At 31.9% G+C, this 18,396-nt stretch overlaps 1 protein-coding gene across 1 annotated transcript in view; it reads left to right on the top strand.

Moving 5' to 3' along the window:
- The first annotated feature begins 4,393 nt into the window (after positions 1 to 4,393).
- The window catches only part of sli (slit guidance ligand), a 183,202-nt gene continuing 169,199 nt past the window's right edge, over positions 4,394 to 18,396 (top strand). Inside the window, exon 1 of the mRNA XM_075313673.1 lies at positions 4,394 to 5,491. The gene's annotated coding sequence lies outside the window, so the exon portion shown is untranslated. The remainder of the gene's footprint in view (positions 5,492 to 18,396) is intronic.

Here is an 18,396-nt window from a genome sequence, read left to right as displayed (position 1 = left end):
GGGAATAAAAGATATATAGATTTCTATACTGATGGCTCCAAATTGAATGGACAAGTGGGGTTCGGAGTATATTCTAAAGATCTGGAAATTCGAATAGCGAAAAGATTACCTAATCACTGTAGTGTTTTTCAGGCTGAAATATTGGCAATAAGAGAGGTGGTGAATTGGCTGAGAAGTAATGTTCCAACAAATATTGGCATTAATATATACTCAGACAGTCAACCTGCAATAAAATCCTTGGACTCTGTGTTCCTTAACTCAAAAACGGCCATAGACTGCCGCAAATCTCTCAACGAGATGGCTGAGCAGTACAATATTCACCTAATATGGGTGCCTGGTCATAGGAACATACCGGGGAACTGTGAAGCAGATGTGTTAGCAAGGCTAGGAACTACCTTACATATTCCAGGGGAAGTAGAATCTGTTGGTATGCCTCTGGCCACCTGCAAGCTCTTACTGCGTGAGAAGGCTGTTATGATGGCCAATATTCGATGGGAAAATTGCAAGGGTTGTAACGACACCAAGCAAATATGGCCCCATTTAAACTTAAACCGCACACTAGATATGCTAATGTTCTCAAGGCGTCAGATAGCACTCCTAATATCTGCTATAACGGGTCGCTGCCTGATAGGCGAATTTGCAAAAACTATAGGTGCGAAGTATAATGACTATTGTATAAGCTGTCATGACGTGGAGGAAAAGGAATCAATTAAACACCTCTTGTGTGAGTGTCCTGCTTTTTGTGTAAGGCGTAAGCGAATTTTAGGAGCATATAGCTTTAGATTACTGGCTGACCTGGAAAACGTTAACTTAAGCAGTTTGTTAATGTTTTTGGAGCAATCTGGTTGGTTCCACAAAAGTAAGTAATAGAGAAGGTTCAGTGGTTAAGACTAGAAGTGCCCATATGTAATAGGTACTTTTAGTTAAATGTGGTATCACAATGGACTGAATAGTCTAAGTGAGCCTGAAATTTAATCGGGCTGCCACTTTAACCTAACCTAACCTACGTATCAAAGGTATTGGAAAAGTTTCGATTTTTGTAAATGTACAAGGCGAGAAGAAGCCCATACACCTTGATAATGCCCTATATGTTCGACATTTGAAGTGTAATATTGTGTCGACTAGTAAGGCAACAGACTCCGGTTGTGCGATAATCATGGAAGGCAACAAAGCTTTCATTTCAAGGAAAGAAGAAATTTTGATTGAAGGATATAAGAAAAATAATGTTTATATCGTAATTTTTTTTGGCCATAAAGAAATAGCAAATTCAGTGCAAGGAACTGTTAATAAGGAATTCAAGTTGTGGCATCATCGATATGGACACTTAAATTGAAAAGATTTAAACAAACTTTCCTCATTTGAAAAGGTAAAAGGGATACCAAAATTGAATTCGGTGCAAATTGATTGTGAAGCTTGTATTCGAGGTAAGCAGACCAGATTGCCGTTCCCACGAAAAAGTTAAAAGTCCTCTACTGAATTATTGCAACTTGTTCACACAGACCTATGCGGTCCAATGAAATGTGAATCTATGGACGGAGCTTATATTTTGCAACGTTCATAGACGATTTTTCTCGTAAAGTTTTTGTCTATTTTCTTCGAAACATAGATTAATCTCTAGCGAAATTTAAAGAATTTAAAAAGACTGTCGAAAACGAAACTGAGAAAAGAATAAAGATATTGCGAAGCGATAATGCGGAAAGAGTTAGTTGGCACAGGTTTTTCAAATTTTTTGAAAGAAAGTGGAATTAAACATCAACTTACTGTATCGTACACTCCTCAATAAAACGGCGTTGCCGAACGTATGCATCAGACTTTGGTTGAGATGGGTCGATGCTATATGTTATGTTAGATGCTGATTTACCCATGTATTTATGGGCAGAGCTGATAAATCCATCTGTATATATTAGAAATAGGTGTCCGACAAATTAGAATCACGAGAAAACTCCGGAACAGTTTTGGACTGGCTTGAAACCTTGCGTTAAACATTTTCGACAAATAGGAAAATCTCCCGATCAAGAAACGGATGATGAACTTTTTGATTGTGGAAACTCAGAATTTCCAAACGAAGATACGAATAAAATATACGAGTCTTTGGAATTTCGATCAAATGATGTGATGGAAAATTGTTGTGATAGAAATCAAGAACCGTTTGAATCCATAAAGCAACGTCTTCGGTCATGGACGTTTGGAAAAAAACAATGAGTCGTCCAATATGGTTGATGAAACATGTATGGACCCGAGATCCATAAAAGAAGCTTTAACATCAGATCATGCCGACGAATGGCGAAAAGCCATCGGAGATTATTCATCTCCGATGGCTTTTCGCCATACTTCATTAATGAAAAATAATACATGGATTTTGACAAACCTGCCAGAAGGAAGAAAATCAGTCGGTTGCAAATGGGTGTTCAAATCGAAGATTAGGACTGACGGTACTGTAGAAAAGCGAAAGGCCAGACTCGTTGCTAAAGGCTATACCCAAGTCATGGGTTTAGGTTACGTTGACACGTTTGCTCCAGTAGTGAGACAAACTTCATTAAGATTAATTCAACTAAGGCAATTAGATGTGTCAACAGCATTTCTAAATGGAACATTGGACGAAGAAATATATATGGAACAACCAGAGATGTTTGTTCAGGAGACAACAAAGCATAAGGTATGTAAATTACAGAGGGCAATTTATGGACTTAAACTATCTGGAAGACATTGGTTTAAATGCATCGATTCAGTAATTGCAGAATTTTGACTTCATAAATCAAATTATGATCCTTGTATTTATTATATCCACAATGAATATACCCTTATGATAGTTGCGCTTTATGTGGACGATATAGTTATCGCATGTAATAATAAGAAAATTACAAAAAAATGTAAAGAAAGTTAATATGTTATCACAATTTTCTAAGGATCCGCCAAAGCAACATTATAACGCTGCTTTACATGTAATACGGTACCTAAGTATAACAAGGAATGCAAAAATATCGTACAAGAAAAACTCTGCATCACTCGAAGGGTATTGCGACGCTAATTGGGCTCAATATATCAATGATAGAAAGTCTCAATCAGGATTTTGTTTTCTTCTAGCTGGAGGAGTGATTTCTTGGGAATCAAAAAAGCAAAAGGTGGTTGCAACTTCTAGTGCCGAAGCTGAATACGTAGCTTTGACAGAAGCAGCTAAAGAAGCATCGTATTTAAATTACATTCTTAGTGAGCTTGGATTATCAAATGGTAGACCAACCAAAATTCATACTGATTCCAAAAGATGGCGGAATTTGGCTCTAATCACTCTCGGACAAAACATATCCATTACAAGTATCACTATATAAAAGACACTATTTAAAATGGAATTGTTGAATTACAATACTTGCCAACAAATCAAATTATTGCGGATGTTCTAACGAAGCCAGTACCGAAACCAAAACATATTTATTGTTCAAATAAAATGGGAATATTATTTAATGTTCAAATTAATGTTGAGGAGGAATGTTGAAAATACTTTATAAAATTCTACTTTAGTGCAACATAATTAATTTGATAGAGATACCTTTGTTTTTATTTGTACTGAAAAATATGTTTTCCACTCACTCAATTTCTGTATACTGAATTCAAATAAAGCAATATAAGTATATATATATATATATATATATATATATATATATATATATATATATATATATATATATATATATATATATATATATATATATATATATATATATATATATATATATATATATATATATATATATATATATATATATATATATATATATATATATATATATATATATATATATATATATATATATATATATATATATATTTTAAATTAACTCTGCGTACAAATTCTGTCTCAATAACATTCTTGCTCTTTTTAATTTAATGTTTCGATACGAAAATCGAGCATATATCAACCTTTTAAATGGATTTGTGTGATTTAATATTGAATGAGATAACCGTTATGGCATTATCCATACTGCTTATCCAAACCAACAAATGTTGGTAACCAACAGCGGAAATTCATACGAAACATTCCGAACACTTCCCATTGCCTTTCATTACTTCTCTCTGCGATTGCTTGTCAAACACTCATGAACGCAAACTCCAAATCCCCTCTTTGGTTATACTAAGCACGTTCGCTCTATTCTCTCCCTCAACCAACCATGTTAACAAACAATGGAAACAAAACAAAACTACACCAAGAAGACAAGAGCAGATGACGAAAGGAAACAATAAAGCCTACATGGCCTTACATTTGTGGATCGTATTTATGTGCAGAGTAACTTCGGAGCAACACACAAACGCACCCTGCCTTTCCACTTCATGAGTGTCTGCGACCGAGCAACCGACCAACTATCCAAATTGCATTTAGCAGTTAGTTGACTCTCCGACTTCGTACGTAAATGTTGTAAGGCGGGTGCGCGCGTCTTTGCCCCGTGAACAAAACCTGAATTTCAGAGTTGATGAAAAAAAGTAGACAAAAAATATACCTACATATAATGTGAAGTACATTCGAAATGTTGCAGACATTTCAGTGAGCCACTATACCAATGAGAATTCAAAAATTGGAAGTTTAGTGAAAAAACGTGAATTTCCTACATGGCCAGTAAATAATAAGGTTCGACGAGCAAAGCAAAGTTCAAAGTGATTTTCCTTTGGTCATTTCAAGAGTGTTTCTGCTGAATAGGATTACTGCAACAAATTTGTCTAAACTACTCACACGCAGTAGTGTGAGCCCCTCCAATTCATTTGAAACATTCAAAAACATACATCGCACATACACTCTGTACGAATGTGTGTATAATAAGTTAAGAAAAAGCATAGCAGGGAATAGAAGAAATCCCAAAGTGATAAAATTCAAATGCCCCTTTTCAGCTCGATTGAAAAAACAAAATATTTGCTTTTTGGCAAAATTAAAGTGAAGGCTTACATTAAAAACTACAGTGAGTGGTGAATTAATGCATCGGGGATAAACACATGCGTAACTTAAGAGTCTATCTGTCAGACCAATACATAGAGATTCTTGAAGATTTACGACGGCAATTTGATTGACTTCTCGCCGAAGTCATTTATTTACAATTCGCGGTGCATAAGAAGTCCATAAATTCTCAAATTTAATTTTTGCACACACAGACACAAATAGGTACATGGATATATCTTCGGTGTTTTGTTTGTGGGGCTGGTGTTCGTATTGAAAATCCGAATATTACACACCCATTGTCATCGACTGATTTGTCGTCCGTGGACCGACCAACCAACCAACCATCCGACCATTGAACATTACAGTGTGGTTGAATCACTCTTCATTTGCAGCAAATCCAAAAACTGGGTGCTCCATCCATCTCGCCTGCAAGTGCCCATCGTCTTCTCATCGTCGTAATCCGAATTTGTTCCTTGGATATACTCTAAACTACCCATCGTGTAATGTGACAACTAGGCTGAACGGAATATGTAAATGCTTGTACACCAGCATACGCTGATGAGAAAATATGTAAGTTTTCCGGAATTCCGTTTCGAAATATTTCGTAAACGAATCTATCTATTATGTATGTTTGTATGTCCATATACTCGTACTATACCATAACACCAAAGGCACACTAATACGTAGTAGTTGTTCTTTATCGATAACGAGTACATATGTGCGTGTATTTGGATTTTTGTCATCACTCCTTTTGTGGTCGGTATTTGGTGGAATAGCTTTTTGGGGGTGGTTTTTCATCTTTTCGGAATGGTGGGCATACGAAAAAGCGGCAATGGCCACTGACTCTTACATTGACATTTAATTTTTAATACACCAATATGATCTACACTAACCAGAGGAGTTTGTATTGGCAGCTATTCCATTCCGTTCTGCTGTTCTTCGGCCTACTTTGACATTAATGTCTCTCGGCGATAACGTTAAAATACCTTACGGTTCCATGCTTGTACATATCTATGTATAGCGTTGTGGAGTGGGATAGTGCCATGGGTATGACAGTTTGTTTTTATTTGTATTTATCTTCTCTCTAATTGTTTTAACAACATAACTTCGAAAGTATTCATTCATTCACACTAAAATTTGCACATTCGCGATGACTCGCACACGGAGTGAAGGATAACAGTTTGGAATTTTCCAATAACGTCGATCAGCCGAAAATCGCTCATTAATTTGTATTGTTCAAACTTAGTTGTTGGAAAACTGCCTATGAGGGATTCTAAATTTTTGTTTAGCAGTAAATATCAAAAGCCAAAGTTGCAGAAAAAAGGATGAACTCATATAATTCCTTCTAAAACTGATTATGTTTAACATGCGTCATGTAAAATACAATTAGACTAACAAAATATTGTCGTGAAACCAAAAGATTTCTTGTTCTTAGAATATGAATGCGATTTTTGCTTAACATGGAAGGAGCATTCCTCTGATATATTTTTTCTATAATAAAGTTACTACAAAGTTAAAAAGCGTTCGAATATGGGAGATGCCTTTCAAACACTTTAGTTTAAATAATAATTTTACTTGGAACATAACATAATTTTTATTAAAGGCCGGTATGCACCTCTAGCGAAAAATTTCATTCCCATAAGAAATGCATTGCTATTTATACTAACGAAATTTTCGGTAGCGTTCCATTTCGTAAGCTGGTACGCACCTCTAATGAAAATAACAGGGTTGTCAAAAGCAGGCAGCAAACATTTAATTTATTACAATCATTGTGTGCGTAAAAGTTTTAAAAGGTCTTTAAATAACACTAGCCAACAGCCATTTTGTGAATTGTTTTAGCATATTTTTTCTTATTGATTATGACCTACTAAACACGAAAATGATTTTTAAAAAATTTTCTGTCGATTGGTTTTCGAGACACAATTTTTTTTTTTTTTAATTTTTGGAGGTACACTTCCAAGTTTGAACATATCTTTCGTTTTCTTTAACCTTTTTGATCTTAATACTACTCAAATTAAAGAAAATTGAGCCGTCTACAACTCATTCTCAGAAAATTTTCAAATCGGGTAAGTAGTTTGGATGTTGGCGGCTTAAAAAGGTTAAAAAACGGCGTTTTTTTAGTAAAAATGTGGCAGAAAAAACCATATAAAGATTCATATAAAATATAAAAAAATTGCTAACAGCAATTTTGGGTTTTTTACGTATAGCTGAATTTTTTTCAAAGAAAATAAGCCCTTACTTAACAAAATCGAACAAATAGCGGAGTTATAATTTTGGTAAAAGACCGAAAAGGCCAAATCAACGCCCAAAAAAACCAAATGAGTAGAAACAAAAATATAACTGTACATTTTATGCCATGTGGAAAACAGCGTTGATGCGTTGATTTGGTTTTTCGGTCTTTTACCAACTATTTGTTGTTCGATTTTGTTAAGTAAGGGCTTATTTTCTTTATAAAAATTTCAGCTATACGTAAAAAACCCAAAATTGCTGTTAGCAATTTTTTTATATTTTATATGAATCTTTATATGGTTTTTTCTGCCACATTTGTACTAAAAAAACGCCGTTTTTTAACCTTTTTAAGCCGCCAACATCCAAACTACTTACCCGATTTGAAAATTTTCTGAGAATGAGTTGTAGACGGCTCAATTTTCTTTAATTTCTTTTGAGTATTAAAGAAAACGAAAGATATGCTCAAAATTGGAAGTGTACCTCCAAAAATTTAAAAAAAAAATTGTGTCTCGAAAACCAATCGACAGAAAATTTTTTAAAAATCATTTTCGTGTTTAGTAGGTCATAATCAATAAGAAAAAATATGCTAGAAACAATTCACAGAGAAAAGTTTGTTATTTGTTGCCTAGTGTAATAAACAATTTATTTGAGGAATATTTGGAACATATATTAACAATGTTTAAAAGCGATTAGCTCGTTTAAAATTTGTGTACACAGCCGTTTTTTTTGTTGTAGACTTAAATAAATGTTTGCTACCGAAAATTTCGCTAGAGGTGCATACCGACCTTAAGGTCGAGTCTGAATTTGAAAACATAGGTTTAATTATTTTTTGTGATTTCGGCGTTTGCAGCTTAGTTAAAATTTTCTAAAATTAACCTTCATTCTACTAGTGGGTTCACTTTTTTTTAGTTTAGTATCAAGTATTCAAAATTCAAATTTAAAAGAAAATTTTGTCTTAAATGTATCCTTCCTTCATTTCCTAAAGAGATTTTTGGTTGCAAACACTCGAATATAGATTGGATCAACTACTACAACACACTAATAAATATATACCTAATATAAAATATTATGCAACCTTAGTTTTTAGATACCAAATTTGCTCAATATTAATAACAAAATCAGTTAACAGGAAGTTTATTATCCTTGTCTTAAAATTTTGTTTTTAATAAATTTAGGATACTCATCTTTGAAATTTGCGTCCAATGTCGATTTAAGAAATAGTTTTTAAATCTGTTTTGTTTTTGTTACACTCATAGAAAAAAGTCTGCAAATAATTGTTGGTATATTTTTGCACTGTAACATACTTAAAAGCTCATAAATACGATCAGCAAACATTTTGTTTGCTGTTATGCCTCAAATCGATAAATATTCAGATTTTTAATCAATTAGTATAGATTTTCATAAAATATTGTTTTAATTATGTTAGGATAGCTCCTAAGTTGATATTTTTATTTGTTTCTGCCAAAATAAAACATGATGTAGTGTAGTCGAGCTTAAAAAATAGCAGGAAATGTTTGCTATTTCAGCAAACAGTGGCTGCTGTCCCTTTTTCAGCAGACTTTCTGCTGTTTTAGCAGACTTTTCTGCTATCCCTACTAAAAAATTTCTTTGGGTGTAGTTTTTTCTTCAATCATTATAATTATTTTGTTTTTAGCTTAAAACCATGTGTTGAATAAACTAGAACAGTATCTGAAACAGCAGAGGAAATGTTCGTTTGTCAAATATATTTGGGCAAAGCCCTTTAGACTGCAAGATGGTTTGACGTACGATCGTTCCGGAACTCCCAAATTCCTAAGAATATGCTGATCCTCTACTTGCAGCGAAACAAATTATCCGCATAAATTCGGATAATTCACTAAACCCAATGTGAATCGACTTTGTTTTCATAAATTTGCTATATGACTGAGCAAATGTGAATTGTTGTTGCCTTTGATTTCAGCTTAAAACCATGCATTTTTCTCTGTTGGTTAAGCTACACTTGTACTTTTGTCAATGCATGGTTTTAAGCTGAAATCGAAAACAACAATAATGATTGAAGAGTAAAGCAACAATAACAAAACGAAGTGTCATATTTAAAAAATTATTACTGAAATTCCCGTAAAAGGTAAAACGAAATCGCCGTAAAAATGGGAGTGCATTGCTTCCTCATGCAGGACATTAGTTAGTATTGCCCAGCAAAAACACTCATTAGCCGGTAATCTTGTAGGTAGTCCTACGTAAAAAGTAATAACCACTTATTAATTGGCATCGCTACGGATTACATTTACTTGACCTTAGACAATAAGTAGTGTATTAAAAACATACGATCACCTAATATATAATCATTTACTCCTAGAGGAACCAAAGTTTGAAAAATAAAACTTCCATCACTGATTCTAATGGATCAATGATGTAAGATGTAAAGTAAACTAATATTTTTCTAATGAATACTTGTTGAAAATTATATATAATTGTATACATTACATAAACTATCCATAATCATATAAAACGTAGTTTTCGACACTGAAAAAAAGCTTTCCCGGTTCCAAAGATTTTATCTTTAAACTACTGATTTTGGTATTGTTTTCAACCGGAGTATTGAAATAAACACATATTTAAGACAAAATTCTTCAGGGAGTTAAATTTGTGACTTACTTTATAATATACATATTAAAGCATTTATTGATACTTTTACTTAACCCTTTCACTACTGATGTCCACTTAGAAGGACATTCGAAAAAGACACCAAATTCTATTTTCCCACTTAGTTTCGATTTATTTCTCAATGTTATTTTAAAGTAGAGGCTTTCATCTAAATAAGCTATAAATATTGTCCATATTGGTGAGGTCTAAAATACATTTTTATAAACTTCTTTAACAAGAAACGAAAAATACGAAAATTTGAGACAATTTTTGTACTGTATGTTTCTAGTAAATTGACATTTATACAAAAACTATAGCTGATATTTTTACGGGTTCTTTTTTGTATTTTTTCTCACACTTTGAAAGATATTATAGGCCAAATAGCGCTTATTTTCGTAAGACCATTTGGTCACAATTCAAGAATCAAGTTTTCAGAACAAGCTCATATAGCTCTTGAAGTAATTGAGGTAGGTTTTCAAACTGACAATTTTTGTTCTACATGCTGTTACTACAAGTAAAAAAAGAAGAAAAATAAAAGTTTTTATCATTAGGTTTATTTCGGTAGTGAAAGGGTTAAATATACCAAAATTTTTTCCACTTGATTAAGTAATTATTGATGAAATACACTACATTTTGACAATACTCATTACAAATTACTGAGAAGTATTTGCTTTTGCTATTAGTCATTATAACTCACCACTGTAATGCAACGTGTAGTGATTGTTTTACCTTTGGTAACACAGAAAAAAATATCACCAAAATATTTCCAATTAAAAAGTTAATTGAAGTTGAAAATTTTTTCAATTAATAAATTAATTGATACAATTAACTTGTTAATCATGATAGAAACATTAAGTTAATTAAGTCAATGATTGAAATGTTTAATTAAAAAATTAATTGATACAATTAACTTTTTAATCAAATTCGGAAGACTAATTCAGTTAAAAAAAGTGCTGATTTTTTTTTTACTTGTTTCCTAAGCCAATCTAACTAAGTAATTAAAAATAGTTACCTTTTTTAATTAATAAATTAATTGCGTTTTGCAATCAACATCAATTAAATTTTTAATTGAATCAATTAAATAATTAATTGAATTTTGCTGAAAAAATCAATTAATTTTTTAATCAAGAATTTTTTCTATGCCCAATTAAAACTGTGAATGATACTATCATTTTCGTGATTGAGGACATTTCAATTAAAAAATTAATTGGATCAGTTAATTTGGTGATTGAATCAGAGAAAAAATTTTTTGTGTGAATGCAAATTGTAATGAGTTGTTACCTAGTTTTTGCTGGGTGAGGATACCAATAATACGTCTAGAGAAATTTTTCTTCTTTGAGAACCATTTTTCAATACGAGAAAATTATAAATTTTTCAAGATTTCACACCAACGCTAATAATCCACTAAAAATAGCGTTTTTTTACTAGTGGAATATTGTAATGTACTCAATAAGATTAAGATAAGACAGAATATATTTGTCCAAAGATTATGACAACCACTTTAGGAGTTTGGTCTTGATTCCGAGCCGCAGACGTGGAAACAACTCAACTTGTAAAATTATAGAATTTTCCTTTTGGCAAAGTTAATTACGAGCAGTTTAAGAATTGACATTTTGACATGCATATTTTGATAATTTTTGGATTTCAAAAACATTGAGTTTAAACGCAACATTGTCTTAATCTACGTATTAGAATATATGTATGCCGACAAATCTGGGAGTCTAGCAATTCATATAACTTTTTAAAACTGTTGTGACAAGCCCCAAAAAATTTACTTTCGATAAACGATTATAATGAAAACATGAATTTTCGTTTTTGTGTTGAGAACTTACCGAGCACCTGTATCACGGTCATTGCGTCTCAATTTCACTTCTCTTGTTCTTTGTAGATATTGGCAATTTGTTTTGTTGATTGCAATTTTTTTTGCTGGTTGCTTCAAGGAAGCATAATCAAAGATTTTTGACTATAGAAGAAGATATAATCAATGTTCTTCGTCTGATTTGATTCAGCATTCAAAATACAAGCCCCCAAACTAACTCTGAACCGTTGGATACTTGTTTGCTTCAAAATAGCACAAATATTACCACCCACATAACAATAGTAACATATACATACTTTATATATAAAGTACTTTATTTTGAATGAATGTATGTTTATGACGTTGTATTGTAAAAATTGCCCTTGCTTCAAACAGTGAACAACCAGAGGGGAAACAATCGTATGATTTGTTAGCCGGGCCTCTTTATTTTATTTTGAAAAGTTTACACATGTTGGGATAAACAATGAACATTCTGAACTTAATATGAACTTGCGAATCCGTTGACACAAATTTCGAAACGCAATCTATGCAAAAGATACTTATTGGAAGTTTTGGGCTTATTCTGATAATTGGTTGATAGTTTTGCTGCACGCACAGAAAAAACATATTTGGACATGGTTGCCGCATCCATTTAATGCTTATTTAGAGTATGTAATTGTCGCGAAAACCATGTATTTTGTCTTTGTAAAAATAATTTTCGAGCGGAGAAAAATATATGTTGGTAATAAGCATTTAAATGGTTCTCAAATGCCGCAAACATGTTCTATTATTTAAATGATAGAATTTGAGACCATTATATGGTCAGGAAAATCATGTATCTGACCATTCAATTTTTTGACTTTTTTGCAGAGAAAAAAATATTTTTATAGTTTGCGTATAGACATTTCTACAACCATTACATGGCCATAAAGACCATGTACATTGTTTTCGTGACCATTTAATTTTTTAATTTTTTTGCAGCGACAAGAATTTTATAAAAACATTGAGCAGGTACACACGATTTTCATTTTGCGCGTCAGTCGTGTGTTGATTGTTTCTTGGAATGGACGGAGAATACGGAATTATTGTGTTTTGTGTTAATTTATTTATTCAGAAATGGCACGTGGTTTTATGTGAATACAAAAAAGGAAAGTGTAATTGAAAAAAATATACCTGGTTTTTGTTCTGCATTTTGATATATGGTATAATTTATTTTTATTTGCAGTTACATGATGTCTGCGTTTGTTCATTTGATGGGCACGAAGTTAATATGGAATGATTACTTATTGTTGAAATTGAACCAAACTAGAGTGTGTAAAAATATGTGAAGTTTGCTTGCACGACATTATAAATACAAATAAACAATGAATTAGTTTATAAATAAATAAAAACAAATAAATAAAGTTGATTTTGTGTTTTCTTTTCTCAAGTGGCGTCCTTTTTTCGACGACGAAAAAAGTTTTTTCATAAAAATCAAAACATTTTAGGTTGTGACCATGTTCTTTTAACTAGAAGAAAAACATTTTTGACGAATAACATAACATTTTAGATCGTGACCATTGTCTTTTAATGGAAACAAAATTCTTTTTATCAATATAATAACATTTTAGATGAGGACAATTGTATTTTTCTTAGAACCATGTTCACTGAGCCAACATGGTTGCAGGTTAAAATGTTACATGGTCGCCGCAAAAATAGCTGCTATCATATTATTTTGCTCTTCGAATATGATTGTGGCAATCATGTTTCTTCTCTGCGTGTGCAAGTAGAGGATGCTGATGAGGAATGTGGTAATTCCGAAACAGCTGTACATCCAACCATCTTGCAGTCTATAGGGCTTTGCCCAAATAAATTTGACAAGCATACTTTTCCTCTGTTGGTTAAGCTACACTTGTAGTTTAGTCAATGCATGGCTTTAAGCTGAGATCAAAAACAACAATATTGATCTTTTATTAGACATTCCCGCCACAATATCGTAAAAAACTAGAAAAGATTCTAAATTTTATTACGTATTCGGTATCAGCAGGCCGAAATCTTCTAAAATTTACATCAATACCATCAATCCGCTTCTATAGATGATCGTGGAAGAATATGGTACTTACTGCTAAAACTGTTTCGGTAATGCCATGATGCGAAGGAAAAGGAAACAATTAAACGCCTATTGTGTGAGTGTCCTGCATTTTGAGTAGATTACTGGCGGAAAACGTTAACTTAAGCAGTCTGCTAATGTTTTCGGAACAATCTGGTTGGTTCAGCAGAAGAAAATAATCGAGTAGGTCCATCGGTTAAAAATATAACTGTCCATATGTAATAGGTACTTTTAGTTAATGTGGTATCACAATGGACTGAATAGTCTAAGTAAGCCTGAAAATAAATAGTTAGGTTAACCTAACCTATGGAGGTATCAAAATGCATTAGAAAAAATTTCCTCAAGATTTTTTTAATCAGGTGGGTAAACCGTAATTGGTACGACGACTTAGTTTTAAAGCAATTTTTGCAGAATACGCCAAATAACAAATTAAGGCCTTAACGTTGCACCTTAGTACAAGTGAGTGTGTGTGTTCCTTAGCTGATGTGTATCTATTACTTGTATTTCATTTCTTGATAGACTGGCTGCCGAGACCTCACCACATGGATAGCGACGAATGTATGCGAGTGGCATGAGAGAGGCTGTATATGCGATATGAGAGAGCAGCAATTTTATGTCTCAGTTTGTTTTACCACTTTTGTCACATTTCTTCTTGTGGACGGTATCTGACTGGATGTTTACTTTAACTGGATTTCAAATTCTCGATTGAATAGAGAAATAAATTTGCAATAGATTCGTTTCGCTGTTGATGTCAAGCCATAAGGGCAAAAAACGACAATCAGTGATGCCAATTTGGTGCTTTTAGAATTGAATGAATGTAAAATAAGCATTAAACATTATTGGATAGAGGATCATAATTTCATAAAATTAAAAATGCCTCAAATCAATACCGAAAAGTTCTATATACCACACATCTTTGAAAGTTGTTTTAGTTTAAATTTTAGCTGGCTGAATTAGTTTTTGCATTGGAAACAGGTATGTTCCAATTTATAATATATTATTGGTGCTTTTTGCCCTTCGGGGTTGGCATCACTGACGACAATATTCTCAAGCGAGTGAATGTTTCATTGCGTGACCAAATACATATTTAGTGTTCTCCATTAATTCGACAATGCAAGTATATGTATGTACATACATTCACAGTTTTGATAAACACCCAATGAAGGGCAGGGGAAAACTTCTTTCGTATCAGTGTTGTAAGTGCTGGTCGATGCTGATTCCATCTCATTAATAAAAGATATTTTGTAATATGGTCCGGGCGTCGCATGAAACACTGATTTAAACAAGGTTTTGAAGACTTGGATCAGTAGTGGGCGCGATTAATTTGCAGGTTTGTGAGTGTCAAGAGTGAAGTACTTATATAACCGTAGTTATTTTTTAAAAAATGTGTTGATGTGCCAGACTATTTTTGTAAAAAGTAAGTTTATCCTAAACAATTGTAATGGTGGACAAATTAGAAATAATATGCAAGCTAGAAAAGTGGTAAAAAACCTTGTATTTTTTTAGAAATATACAATATTACTATGAATACTCAGTACATATGCCGATATTATTATAGAAAAACATGTATGTATGTATGTATTTAATGAAAATTACCATAAAGTTTTTTTCAACAAAATTGATTTGTTTTGTACTCGTTGTACATATCAATTTCGTGGTGTTTTTAAAAGGATACATTGTAACTTGATGACCCCTTAAATGTTTAGAAATGCTGCCATCATCACCATCTCTGGAATTTTTTGATGCCGCGCTGGGTCTATTTAGTATGTCCTGCAATAAACGTAGAAAACACTTCTTTGAAATGTATGTCCTTCCTATAAGTTGAATATTTCTGGCCGATAAAGTCACTCCTCAAATAAAGGAAAAAATATCTGTTCTAATATCTTTAAACTACCTGATGTTTTTTAACAGTTGCCTTAAAAATAACATCGTGAATCACGAGGTTGTTGGTTGATAGAGGGATTGCAATAGGATGTGTTATTTTGGTATACAAAGAAAAAATTAATTTTGTGAGACATGATCTGATGATTATTTCATAATAAAGACGAATAATTGTCGTTAAAGGTGGGTATTATGTTCGAGTTTAGCGCTAAAATCGTTATTTTTTCACGATAACTTTTCTTTAATAATCCATTTTAAGGAATGCAAACTTTGTAAAAATTTGCTTTGGGCTTTTCCCCATCAAGTTATAATAAAATTTGCAAACAAATATGCATAATTTTTACTGATTTAGTTTTCACTTTAGCGGCTAAGCTCGAACTTAGTACTAACCTTAATAATGAAAAACAATAATATATTATGTTGTCTTGCATTTTCGCCTGATTCTTCTATTATCTTCATCTTTTCCTAAACTATATGCTCATAAAACTATTAATCAACGCCTGGAGAACTTTTTTTCACATTATATTCTTCGTCTACTTCTGTTTTGGCCTGACATAAATTGATTGTGAAGGGAATGAGTTTCGGAAGGAAAACGGAATTATCGTAGGTTGTTATCTATATGAGAAAGAGCGTTGACCGTTGCTTATCTAAAACTAAAAAAAAAACACACACACAATCATTTAATGCTTTGTAACGATGTCTCCAAAGGTAAATAGTAAAGATATTAAAAAGGTATATTATGAAATAATGTATGTATGTCTGTTCGTCTAATCTTTGACGACAATTCCGAGAAGTAATTTACGATATTACTTTCAATCATTAGGAAGTTTAATTTAATATTCAACAAGTCGGTTGGTTTTTGGGAATAGGACTCCCAGCAAAACCTGTGTTTCTTCCAGTAATACCAGTAATTAAGAACTGACTACTTTTAGTATTACCTGTGATTTAAAAATAATAACTTACCGATGTAGACCAAAAGGGATTCGTTTTATTAAACCAGTAATCAAAATCATATCTTGAGGTCCTCCATTTTAAAAATTATTTTTGTTTTTTTATTCTCATTAACTATTTTGGAATCCTTCAGGAATCATGTTTTTATACCCTAAATCACATAGTGGTCAGGGTATGATAACTTTGATCTGACAAAAAAGTGCCTACCAGAAATATTGATCTTAGAACGCATAAAATACATTACCGGCGCTTGGAGTCCGTCTGTCCATATATTTGTTGTTCAGAGGATTCCGGTCGCAATTATTAACCGATTTGGATGAAATTTGGTACAGGGTGTTTTTTGGGCACAAGGACGAACGCTATTGAAATCGGATAAATTTGATCCGATTGATGTAAAATATATATATATATATATATATATATATATATATATATATATATATATATATATATATATATATATATATATATATATATATATATATATATATATATATATATATATATATATATATATATATATATATATATATATATATATATATATATATATATATATATATATATATATATATATATATATATATATATATATATATATATATATATATTTGTTGTTCAGAGGATTCCGGTCGCAATTATTAACCGATTTGGATGAAATTTGGTACAGGGTGTTTTTTGGGCACAAGGACGAACGCTATTGAAATCGGATAAATTTGATCCGATTGATGTAATATATATATATATATATATATATATATATATATATATATATATATATATATATATATATATATATATATATATATATATATATATATATATATATATATATATATATATATATATATATATATATATATATATATATATATATATATATATATATATACATATATATATATATATATATATATATATATATATATATATATATATATATATATATATTAAATTTCAGGCTCACTTAGACTATTCAGTCCATTGTGATACCACATTTAACTAAAAGTACCTATTACATATGGGCACTTCTTGTCTTAACCACTGAACCTTCTCTATTATTTACTTTTGTTGAACCAACCAGATTGCTCCAAAAACATTAACAAACTGCTTAAGTTAACGTTTTCCAGGTCCGCCAGTAATCTGTGATATTTTGTCAAATAAAAAATTTTTATAATCTTTAATGGATTCTAACGCTTGTCGGAAACGTTTGACCTCAAATTTAGCATTTTTGTCGACAAAATTTAAATGATTTGTACCATTTTATGAATTCTTACTCTGTTTTTAACCTATTTGAAACAAAAAAAGTTAAAATTATCCATTAAAAGTATGAAAAAACCAAATTATAAAAAATCGAATTAAAAGAACTTCCTGGGTAGTTAAAATAAAGAACCTCATTTGGAGTGCATCTTCTGGAAGAGCTTTTAAAGTTGTGCATTTGGAAGAACTTCCAAATTTAATGGGGAGTTTTGTCTTTGTTTTTAGTGACTCCTCAACTAAGGTCTCAACGGCACAGGGTGGCATCTCCCTATCATGTCCCATGTAGACCGAAGATACCCAATATTTGCATTTGGATATCTCTAAACTGGCTACGACAGTGTCTGCATTGCTCAATGAAGGAAGCAGAAACAAGTTTAGTTCGTTTTTAGCAATTATACATGCTCGATTTATATCGTTACCGGTATTATGCAAAAGTTTGAAACCCGGAGTGCTTAATTCACAGATCTTGTTCTTATATATGTATGGTTCTTGAATAAGAACTATATCTATGTCTCCTTTCATCAGGAGAACTTTTAAGGCAGCACAAGCGGCCTTACAATGGTGAAGATTTATCTGGAGGAACCGTAGAACCATCCAAATTTTCAACCACCGTCACATCAGCCGCTTCAATTGAGTCATCAAGGG

This window comes from Haematobia irritans, chromosome 5, assembly GCF_050003625.1.
Source record: "Haematobia irritans isolate KBUSLIRL chromosome 5, ASM5000362v1, whole genome shotgun sequence".
Classification (NCBI taxonomy): domain Eukaryota; kingdom Metazoa; phylum Arthropoda; class Insecta; order Diptera; family Muscidae; genus Haematobia; species Haematobia irritans.
Note: the sequence above shows the minus strand (reverse complement) of the source record. Positions and strands in the feature narration are given on the sequence as shown.